The 12,471-nt window shown below is 39.6% G+C and overlaps 1 protein-coding gene across 1 annotated transcript in view; it reads right to left on the minus strand.

Moving 5' to 3' along the window:
• Positions 1-12,471, minus strand: part of LOC113510226 (talin-1) — a 135,915-nt gene that overhangs the window by 116,576 nt on the left and 6,868 nt on the right.

Consider the following 12,471-nt stretch of genomic DNA (forward strand, 5'->3'; position numbering starts at 1 on the left):
AGTAATACACCCTATCAGGTCGACCTCTACGCGGCCCCTCTAGAAACCGTCGTGGTTAATTCTAGTGGAATTCGTCACGATGAGCTAACTGACCTGCTTTCATCGTCACCTATCATCCCTTACTGCCAGTAAGGGATGATAGTGACGCTGGCGGGGACCACTTTCAGTAAGTTACTGGTGCCCCGCCATATATACCGACACGCAGACGGGGTCACCATTCCATTATCACCCATTAAAAAAAACACCTTAGTTCTTAGGAATAGCAATGTATAAAAAGTAACATAGGCGACTAACTTATACTTTATTACGCCCACGGTACTGTTCATGTCTATAGGCGACGGCTACCACTCTCCATCAAGTGGGCCGTCAGCTTGTTTGCAATACTAAATTGCATAAAAAAATCGTAAAAAAGAACCTCAAAGTATACAAACGACGAGATAACCGTCTATCTATATCTTCACGCCGATCGCGGGGTAAACAGAGAACCATAAAGTGCACCAGGTGTCCCAATCACCAGCACGGGCGGCGATTAACTTTCACCGGCTGCTATCCGCGTGGGAGCCGGGCCGGGCCGTCCCACCGGCCGGATATGCTGCAATCCGCGACACTTAAAAATTCACCACGTCACATTTCGACTGATATTATACTATGATTGGAACAAATATTTATTTATATAGATAGATTTATTTACCAGAACTTTGTTTTTACAGATATTCATTTATTGTGAAGTACAAATGTTCGCCTTATAGTCTAAAGCGTGCTAATTCATTATTGGCTAGGTACAAGTTCTTGTACTTGACGTTACATCGATTATTCCATTCGATTAATAATAATAAAATCAAAAGGGTATGTTAGAAAATCAATCAATAACAATACATTATACATACCAGAGGGAGACTTTGTACAAAAGTTGATTTCTTAGGCACCTCTGTCCCATTCGCATTTCAACCGCGAAGCAATTGTGTTTGCATGGCTGTGTTTCGGTTTGAAGGGTGGGATATGGCGTGAATTTACTGGGTACAGAGGAATAACACCTGAGTCCTCAGGAATGGCAACGCATGGGGGGTATCATAGGCGAAACAGTATACTCTGTTATGTCCATAGTACTGCTCATGTCTATCCTGTCGGTTACCACTGTCCATCAGGTGGGCCGTCAGCTTGTTTGCCATTCTAAGTTGTATAAAAAATAAATTAGATTCCATTCAATGTCAGTGCTATTTAATAATAAAGTACAAATTATATATATATATATATATATATATATATATATATATATATATATATATATGTATATATATATATATATATATATATATATATATATATATATATATATATATATATATATATATATATATATATATGCCTGGAAGAGATCGCTCTTAGCGATAAGGCCGCCCATTGTTCTCTCACTGTGATTATTTCTTGTAATTGTTTATATCTATAATAAGTTTACTATTGTAATCTTATGGAGGGAACAATAAAGAGTATCTATCTATCCACATATACATACATTCACAATAGTCAATGATCCTGTATTATTTATAAAAAAAATTAAGAAGAGAAGAACGCCTGCTCACCAACAATCCAGGAAACTGTAGAACACCACGCCTCACCTTACGAAGATGTGCCCTAATGAGGATACTGTAGTTTCTTGGAAAACCCATTTAAATTAATTTTATTTATTTATTTATTCATTAGTATAAATATGTGTACATGGCGGACTTAATGCTGAAAGCATTCTCTCCCAGTCAACCATAGGCAAGTGTCAGAATACTCGAATGCGGTACTAGTAATTATTGATATACATACATACTAAAATTACATATATACACGAATAAATATATATGAATAACAAATATACTTACACATATATGATATATACTATATTATACACGAAATTGAGAATAATATAAAGCACTTACTGCTCCTTAAAATTGTTCAATTTCTTTCCATACTCCAATAATTATGTTAAAGTAAATGTTTGTTAAATTATTAAAGTAAATACATTTAATAGGCATGTTCATTAATATAGTATTACATTTTATGATTGACATACATGTCACAATACGACATGCTGTTAGTGTCTCTTTATTATTACTATTATACTTGTCTTTTAAATATCTCAGCTTCTAGCGCTGGTAGATATACTATACTACACTTACGGGCAAGTGACCAAGTGAGTGCAGTGTGTATGTTTGTATGGAAGGTTACGCTTGTGTATGACGGGTGGCTACTTCATCCTCATCTATATCTAAGAATTGTCTGACTATCCTTCCATATATATATATATATATATATATATATATATATATATATATATATATATATATATATATATATATATATATATATATATATCTAGAACCCATAAAAAGAAAACAAAGAAATATTTATTTAGTGCTTAATTTCACATTAAAAATATACACACATAATAATAAAAACATTTAACAATAAACAAAAAATAATAAAAGGAATAAGCAGTAAAATGGCGTCACTCAGGCCATACGCCATGTTCGTACCATGTTTTTCATACGGTATGTTTTACATAATTTTAAACTAGATGGCGGTGTATGATACTTTCAGAAGTATTCATTATTATATAGGCTTTCCGAATTCGGTTAATAAATGAGCCGACGGCAAGCTGGTCCCCGTCCAAATACGGACAACTTATGCAATTATTATAAATACAATATGACGCACATGTGAACGAATTGTGTCATTGTGTGTAATCACATTGAATGAGGCAAGCGAATGTATTATATTAGGGGGACCGGGCAGTTTCTTAAAGTGTTTAACGAGAATAAATTCAACATTGAATGACGAGATATTTTTTTTATACAACTTAGAATGGCAAACAAGCTGACGACCCACCTGATGGAAAGTGGTAACCGTCGCCTATAGACATGAGCAGTACCGTGAACATAACAGAGTATACTGTTTCGCCCATGATACCCCCCATGCGTTGCCATTCCTGAGAACTCAGGTGTTATTCCTCTGTACCCAGTAAATTCACGCCATATCCCACCCTTCAAACTGAAACACAGCCATGCAAACACAACTGCTTAACGGTAGAAACACGAATGGGACAGAGGTACCCAAGCAATCGACTTTTGTACAGATTCTCTCCCTATAAAAAAATAAATAAAAAACAAAGAAAAATCTAGCTGTGCGTAACTGGGGCAGGTCGCTAATTGAGAATATTAGGATTACGAACGCAAAATCACGAGTCTAGAATTTGCTCCGTGGCAAATTGTTTTTTGCTTTTTAACGAAAACAGATTCAATCGTATTAAAATTTACATGACACACACACGGAAGTAAATTTTGTATATTAAAAAATGGATTGCGAATATCGGTTCAGAATTGGCGAACATAATCGGGTCACAAAAAAATTACAACGAATTGAACACCTTTTAGCCAAGTTTTAAGTTCTTAAAAAATTGTTAAACTAAACGCTTTATCGTTTGTTCAAATGCAATCTATCTATACTTATAATAAATCTGTAGAGAGGTCATTTCTGTACGTGAAATATATTTCTACCCATGTCTATAGGCGACGGTTACCACTTTCCATCAGGTGGGCCGTCAGTTTGTTGGCCATTCTAAGTTGTATAAAAAAAAAAACATCTACTTATTCGCTCATAACATTACACTATTTACATTTTCTGTTATTCCTGCCCGCGGTGGACTGGTAGATAACACCATATTGTGGTTAAGGCCATATTTACACCGTCTACGTGTAAATTCAATAATATATTTGTTTTCCTTTTACACGCATTTCTCTTGAACGAATGAATGTTTGGATGACGCGCGCGGGCCGTGACGTCACTACACGTGAGTACGGTCTCGAACACCGTGAATCATGGGCTCCCATGAATCAGTGCCGTCACAAATACTCATAGTATGGGAGAATAATTATTAGAATAATAATTTGCGCAGATATTTTCCCTCTGACAAAGTCATTCTCATAATTTGTTACGCATCGATAGGATTTCCTTGCGTGTCGGTCCCATATTTTGACATTTTATATAAGTAATTATTTCTTACAAATATTAAATTACTAACGTTTACTCGTTACTTTGCCCGCGTGGCCGCCATATTTTTACTGACAGGGATAAAAAGCCTATATATATATCCTTCTTCATCCTAAATAGGCGTTTATATCAAATTTAATAGTGACTGGTTTTTTTTTTTAAATGGATGATAATGGAATGGTAACTCCACCCGCGCTATCGGTATACACCGGCGGGGCACCAGTGAAGAATGATAGGTGAAGATGAAGCAGGTCAGTTAGCCCATCGTGACGAATTCAACATGAATTGTTCACGATGGTTTCAGTGGGAACCACGTGGAAGTCGACCTAATAAGGTATATTGCTAGCAATGGGGCTGTCAAACTCCATTACTAACAATCCTTTTCCCCACTTAGTGACTGGTTTAGGCGTCAAGACGATAAGAAATACGTAAGAGGATTGTAAACAAATAAATTCACATTTATAATATTAGTAAGGATTTCATGATGTCCGACTGTTATTTATTGCTCTTCTATCGAGTTCAACATTCACCACGCTACACATACACACACACTGGTCAAAGTTAGTATACAACAGCCAAACTTTCACCGTCTATTGACGGAATTTGGGAAACAGGAGTAAAACTTGTTAAATATCACTTAAACAATTTTATCAGGTATTCTCGTTGAACGTAGTTCTGACTTGTGACTGAACGACAATCTCGGACACTATATGCATGGACTCTTATCTTACACTTATCATCCCGTTGTGAGGAATGGATGAACTTTATACACTTTGGCTCGAGACAATATTTTGTAGCTACTTCTTCTACCAATTTAGATTTTACTTATAAGCCTGACTGAGGCGATGTGCGGATATGGATGACGATGATGCACCAGTGAGAGATGATAGGTGAAGAAGAAAGCAGAACATTTTGGCTTAATGCGATGAATTCAGCAAGAATTAACCATGATGAGATTTCCTGAGGGACCGCGTGGAGGAAGGCTTTGTACAAAAGTCGATTGCTCGGGTACCTCTGTTCCATTCGTGTTTCAACCGTAAAGCAGTTGTGTTTGCATGGCTGTGTTTCGGTTTGAAGGGTGGGATATGGCGTGAATTTACTGGGTACGGAGGAATAACACCTGAGTTCTCATTAATGGCAACGCATGGGGGTATTATGGGCGAAACAGTATACTCTGTTATGTCCATGGTACTGCTCATGTGTATAGGCGACGGTTACCACTTTCCATCAGGTGGACCGTCAACTTGTTTACCACTCTAAGTTGTATAAAAAAAATCTGATATAATCTAAAAACCTAATACATATATCTATTTAGTAGCCATGGACCACTAGTACCTATTACTAACAAGACCCCCTCCCACTTCTCAACAGTAGCTCACCAGATAACAGGCAAGGTCACTGATGAGGTGTAAAAACCGCATCAAGTGCAAAAAGTCGAGATGTTATGACTCAGAATATTGGTAGAATTGAAATCGGTTTCTTAGAATTTATAACACTGGCCTGGTATTTTATAATAAAGACCTTGTCCTACACTCGGTGCGTAATAGTATGACGGGTCACTAAAACGTAATTTATGGAGGTTCACCGCATATGAGAAAAGCATCCAATGTGAAAAAATATAAGTTTGGATCATACATTATATTGGCCGTGTGGTCCCGGCATAAAATAGGCCACTCTTTCCTTTTCCGTGGGTGTCGTAAGAGGCGACTAAGGGAGGGCGAGGGATGGGCAGCAGCGCATCTTTTAAAACATTTCCAAAGACTAATTGCAGTTGTCAAGTGTATCAACTTCTCTAGCTACTATGGCGCTGTTCGTGTTTTTTTTTATACAACTTAGAATGGCAAACAAGCTGACGGCCCACTTGATGGAAAGTGGTAACCGTCGCCTATACACATAAGCGGTACCATGGACATAACAAAATATACTGTTTCGCCCATGATACTCGTTATTCCTCTGTACCCTGTAAATTCACGCCATATCGCACCCTTCAAACCGACACACAGCCATGCAAACACAACTGCTTCACGGTTGAAACACGAATGGGACAGAGGTGGACAAGCAATCGACTTTTGTACAAAGTCTCCCTCTGGTCTGTTTAAAGATAGATAGATAGATAAATAGTTTATCTGCATTACTTACAGCACACAAACAACAATAGACATAAATGTAAAGTGAAAAAAGATAAAGATACTTGTGCAAAAAAAAAAAAAACAAAATGCATAATATTAGTAACAATTTTTTCAATCAAATAAATATTTCTTTTTTTTATACCACTAAGGTGGCAAACAAGCATACGGCCCACCTGATGGTAAGTTTTAATTTTATTTCATAAACTTTATTGACCAATAAGACGTGGTACAAAAGGCAAACTCAATGCTATAGGCATTCTTTACCAGTCAACCTTTAGGACGGGGGGGAAAAGGGGTTGTTAACAATGGAGTTTGAAGCCCCATTGCTAACAATATGCCCTATCAGGTCGACCTCCACGTGGTTCCCCCTGGAAACCATCGTGAACAATTCTCGTTGAATTCGTTACGATGGGCCAACTGACTTGCATTCATCCTCACCTATCATCTTTCACTGGTACCTCGCCAGTGTATACCGATAGCGCGGGTGGGGTTACCATACCATTATCACCCATAAAAAAAAAACCTTTAGGACGTGCTGTGCAGTAGATTCCATTAAGTGAACTGTCAACTTGTTTGCCATTTTCAATCTATTCTTATGGGGAGCAATATAATGGTGACTATGGTAATGGGTCGTAATGGGTTGCTTTAATAAACATTAACATAAAATCTCAATTGTGACCAATAAACATGATTCATCGATGAACAAGCTAGGCAAGCTATTTTTATTAGAATAGATAATATAGGTATAGGAAGAGGAAATTAATGATTATAATGATTTATAATCATTTATTGTGAATCATTCAGTCAGGCCTAGAAATCAAGTCCATTTTATACTGTAAAAAATCATTGGCGTATTAAGGGAGAGGGGGGGAGTAGACGTATCCATACCAAAACCTTCTGATGTCCACGCCAAGATCAGAAATAGAACTTTCAGATGTAAGCACAGAAATTTCTAAGACATAAACCATATGCACTCTCTTTAAGGGTCAGATTTTTTCCTCGCTGAAAAATAATTTTAAATATGTCATTAAAAGAAAAATGACTGAAGAACTTAATGGGCAAGGGATGAGTAGCAACGTCTCTCTTAAAACATCACCAAAGCGTTACTGCGATTGCTAACCCGCCTGTATATCGTGGCAACTACTTGCAACCCCCCCGGGGGGAAAGTTACTGTTAGTAATGGAGACTGAGACTCCCATTGCTAGCAATATACCCAACCAGGTCGACCTCCACGCGGTTCCATCTGGAAACTATCATGGTTAATTCCTGATGAATTCATCATGATGGGCTAACTGGCCTGTTTTCATTCTCATCTATCACCCTTCACTGGTGCTCTGCCGGCGTATCCCGTTGGCGCGGGCGGGGCGGGTATTACCATACCATTTTCACCCATCAAAAAAAAAACTTGCAAACCCCCCCCACCCCCCCATGCGGGAGGGTTATGTTCAGCAGTGGACAGTTAATGGCCGATTCGATATTGAATAAGAATAAAAAAAAAAAACAACAATAATTAGGTATACACCAAGAAACAATGAGACGTTTTGAATTTAGAACTCCAATTGAAGAATTACAAATTGCATTCGAATTTTAAATATCAGGTCAAGGTATCTGACAGAACACACGGAATCTATTGTATGGTAACTAGAGCAATGATGCATAGAAGGAAAAACAAATGGCTGAATAAATCTGTATATAGACTTCCTACCTATTATTGTACTATACTATTTTTTTATACAACTTAGAATGGCAAACAAGCTGACGGCTCACCTGATGGAAAGTGATAACCGTCGCATATAGACATGTACAGTAGCATGGACATAACAGAGTATACTGTTTCTTCCATGATACCACCCATGCGTTGCCATTCCTGAGGACTCAGGTGTTATTCCTCTGTACCCTGTCCACACCATTCAAACCGAAACCTATTAGTTTAAATAATACAAACAATAAAACGAAAAAACGCTATGAGAATCGTCTCAATTTTCAAACGATCAAGACAAGAGCAACGCATGGAGAAGTATCACGGGTGAAACATTATACTCTGTTATGTCCATGGTACTGCTCATGTGTATAGGCGACGGTTACCACTTCCCATCAGGTGGGCCGCCAGCTTGTTTGCCATTCTAAGTTGCATAAAAAAAAACTATCAGTAGTAATTTTTGTATATTATGTATTTTTTTTAATGGGTGATAATGGAATGGTTACCCCACCCGCGCTATCGGTGTACACCGGCGGGGCACCAGTGAAGGATGATAGGTGAGGATGAAGCAGGTCAGTTAGCCCATCGTGACGAATTCAACTAGAATTGTTCACGATGGTTTCCAGGGGGAACCACGTGGAGGTCGACCTGATAGGGCATATTGCTAGCAATGTCGAACTCCATCGCTAACAATCCCTTTCCCCCCTGTATATTGTGTATTGTCTAATGTAGTAAGTAATTGGAAATTAAATAAATATACCTATATAAATTTAATAGTTAATATTTGCATGCCATTTGATGTGGCGACACATAACGGCCATCTTGTAAACTTGACAAATGCGACATCTTATCTACAATGTTTCTGGCAAAGAAATTTTAAATATCAAAAATGCAGTCGTACCCAGTAATTGGCCAAATCGACTGGCACAATATTTCAGCAATCAATTGGCGACCGGGCCGGCCGGGTCGACGACCTCGTGCCGCGCCGTGAAGCTGGGTTGCCTACATTGTAGACTGTAGTACTTGTCTTATGATTCATCTCCAGGCGGGGATTATGGTAAGACTAGATCCTACCCGCGACTTCGCCCGCGTGACCGGGATACAAAGTATTCAAGTCATATAAAAAGATCCGGGGAGGGGGGAAGTATTGTTAGTAATACGGACTACCAGCCCCCCGGAGGGAAAGAGATCGTTAGCAATGGAGTTTGACAGCTGCATTGCTAGCAATATGCCTTATAAGGTCGACCTCCACGTGGTTCCCCCTGGAAACCATTGTGAACAATTCTTGTTGAATTCGCCACAACGGGCTAACTGACCTGCTTCATCTACACCTATCATCCTTCACTGGTGCCCCGCCGGTGTATACCGATAGCGCGGGTGGGCTACCATTGGCGCCAGATAGCCAATTCATCAAGAATTAACTATGATAGTTTCCAGGTTGAACCGCGAGGAGGTCGACGTGGTTGGGTATATTGCTAGCAATGGGATTCTCACTCTCCATTACAAACAATCCCCTTAACTCTGTCAGTTATAAACCAATTACGAAAAATCATGTTTTTATCAGAAAAGATATAAGTATACACTTTTAAATTGGTTCCATTGAAATTTCATCAAAATCGGCTCAGCAAATTTTAGTTTTTAAACCAAAATAACTGGTTCTACTGTAATCGAAGTAAGTTTCTTTTTTATAACTCAGTCTTTAATTATTAATTAAAACAAAATGTATTTATTTGTAAATATTATCATTTTATTAAAGTCAAATACAGACATACAAAGCAAGGTCGAGTAGAAAAAAAAAACAGGTAAATGATGCAAACGTACTACGATTTGACCTTATAACGTATGACTACAGGGGCGCCGTACTTAAACTAGAAGCTTACAGCGAATTACATAAGCGGCAGCGTTACCGCGCTCAGGGAGCACTTTACCGTCTCATTCACTTAAGAAAATTCTGTCGCTCGTGTTTATACTGATATTTTAAAGAAGAAAGACTTGTTTGTTTCATTATCTCATCATTTGAGCTGTTAACTGTCCACTGCTGGGGGGAGAAGGGATTGTTAGTAATGGGGATTAGCAACCTCATTGCTAGCAATAAACCCTATTAGGTCGACCTTCACGCGGTTCGCCCTGGAAACCATCATGATTGATTCGTTGTTGAATTTGTCAGGATGGGCTAACTGACCTGCTTCATTCTCACCTGTCATCCCTCACTGGTGCCCCGCCAGTGTATACCGATAGCGCAGGCGGGGTTGCTATTCCATTATCATTCATTAAAAATAAAATAAAAAATAAAAAAAAAAACCGTCCACTGCTGAACATAGGCCTCGCCCTTGGCTGCTATGCTCTTATTTGCTACTCTTGGCAGGCCGATTGGCCGAATTATTCACTAAGTCAATATTTTTAGAAAACATGGAGAAACTGTTGCACTCCGGGAGGTCGGGAGGTTCACCATTATTACCGGAGTGTCTCGAGCAATCGGGGAGGGTTGGCAACCCTAACTATATAGTTTTCGAAAATTCTATTTACCCATCCTTTTTTTAATGGATGAAAATGAAATGATGGCCCCGCCGTATTATCGGTATACACTGGCGGGGCACCAGCGAGTCATGATTGGTGAATATAAAAAGACAGGTTAACTGACCCATCGTGACGAATTCAACGATAAATTAGTCACGACGGTCTCCAGGGACAACCGTGTGGAGGTCGACTTGTTAGGGTATATTGATAGCAATGGAGACTAATCTCCCCATTACTAACAATCTCTTCCCCCCCGTCTACTCATATTAGACCCGGCTGCATCGCTAGTTAAATAATAAGGACGGAAGATATGCCAGAAAGCCAGACTGTTCACTCGCTACCAGCCCCGCTTCAGCTTATGGTTTGGACGCCGTCATTACATCACCGTTGGATTTAAATCCAGTGTCCGTGCAGCAGTGCGGCTCATGAGGTCGACTTCACTGATACAGAGGTTAGCTATCACAATAATTGAATGTGTAAACACTAATATTTTTTTTTATGGGCGAAGATGGAATGGTAACCCTGTCTACGCTATCGGTATACGCTGGCGGGGTACCAATGAAAGGTGATAGGTGAGGGTGTAAAGGCAGGTCAGTTAGCCTAGCAATAACAGCTCTATCTCCACGCGGTTCCCCCTGGAAACTATCGTGACTAATTTATCGTTGAATTCGTCACGATGGACTAACTGCAGGTCAGTTAGTCTGCCTCTGGGGGGAAAGGGATTATTAGTAATGGGGTCTAATAGCCCCATTAATAGCAATATACCCCCTCAGGTCGACCTCCAAACGGATCCCCCTGGAAACCAACATGGTTAATTCTTGTCGAATCCATCATGGTGGGCTAACTGGCCTGCATTCATTCTCACCTATCATCTACCACTGGTGCCTCGTCGGTGTACACCAATAGCGCGGGCGAGGTTACCATTCCATTTACGCCCATTAAAAAAAAACAGACCTGCCTTTTCATTCTCACCTATCACCTCTCACTGGTACCTCGCCAGTGTACACAGATAGCGCAGATGGGGGGGGTTATTTTCATCCATAAAAAAGGGGGGAAAGGGATTGTTAGCAATGGAGTTTGACAGCCCGATTGCTAGCAATATGCCTTATTAGGTCGTCCTCCACGTGGTTCCCCCTGGAAACCATCGTGAACAATTCTTGTTGAATTCGTCACGATGGGCTAACTGGCCTGCTTCATCCTCATCTATCATCCATCACTGGTGCCCCGCCGGTGTATACCGATAGCGCGGGTGGGGTTACCATTCCATTATCACCCATAAAAAAAAATCCATAAAAAAAAAACTCCATCCGGCCCATCTACAGAATTGTTAATAATAAGGGATTCAGTCTCATTGCTAACGATACACCCTTACAGGTCGACCTCCAGAAGGTCTCTTTTGAGAATCATCATAGTTAATTCGTGGTGAATTTGTAACGATGGGTCAACTGACTTGACTTCATCATCACACCTCACCTATCATCGCTGGCATGCCGCCAGTATAAACCGATAGCGTAGGCGGAGTTACTATACCTCTTTCATTAAAAAATCTGAAGCGAAAACATCAATTACACACGATATATTTTTTTTTAATGAATGATATTGGAATGGTAACCTGCGCTAACGGTATACGCTGGCGGGGCACCAGTGAAGGGTGATAGGTGAGGATGAAAAGGCAGGTCAGTTAGCCCATCGTGATAAATACACTTTGAATACAGCACGATGGTTTCCACGGGGGACGATATATTTGCAATGTTGACGATGACAGTCGTTTCGCAGTCATCAAGGACGGCAGGAGAATCATTAGTTAAATATGACCTATATACTATCCCAAAGCTAACTTCCGTAACATTTATGTATAACGTGACGTATGGCTAAAAATAGCTGGACTGGATGTTGCTAGATGAAGTAGGACGCGGCGAACAGGAAGCGGCCTACGGGGTCAGTGAAACATGGCGCCTAACTATTAACCAGTCGATATTTATATATATTCTTTATTGCATTTGTAAATCACAGTGTTGATGCATTTATAAATATTGTGAGCGAGGGTGGACTTGTCTCTGACAGAGATCTCTTCCAGTCAACCCGATACAG

Source organism: Galleria mellonella, unplaced genomic scaffold, assembly GCF_026898425.1.
Source record: "Galleria mellonella isolate WM207_F2 unplaced genomic scaffold, CSIRO_AGI_GalMel_v1 utg746, whole genome shotgun sequence".
NCBI lineage: Eukaryota > Metazoa > Arthropoda > Insecta > Lepidoptera > Pyralidae > Galleria > Galleria mellonella.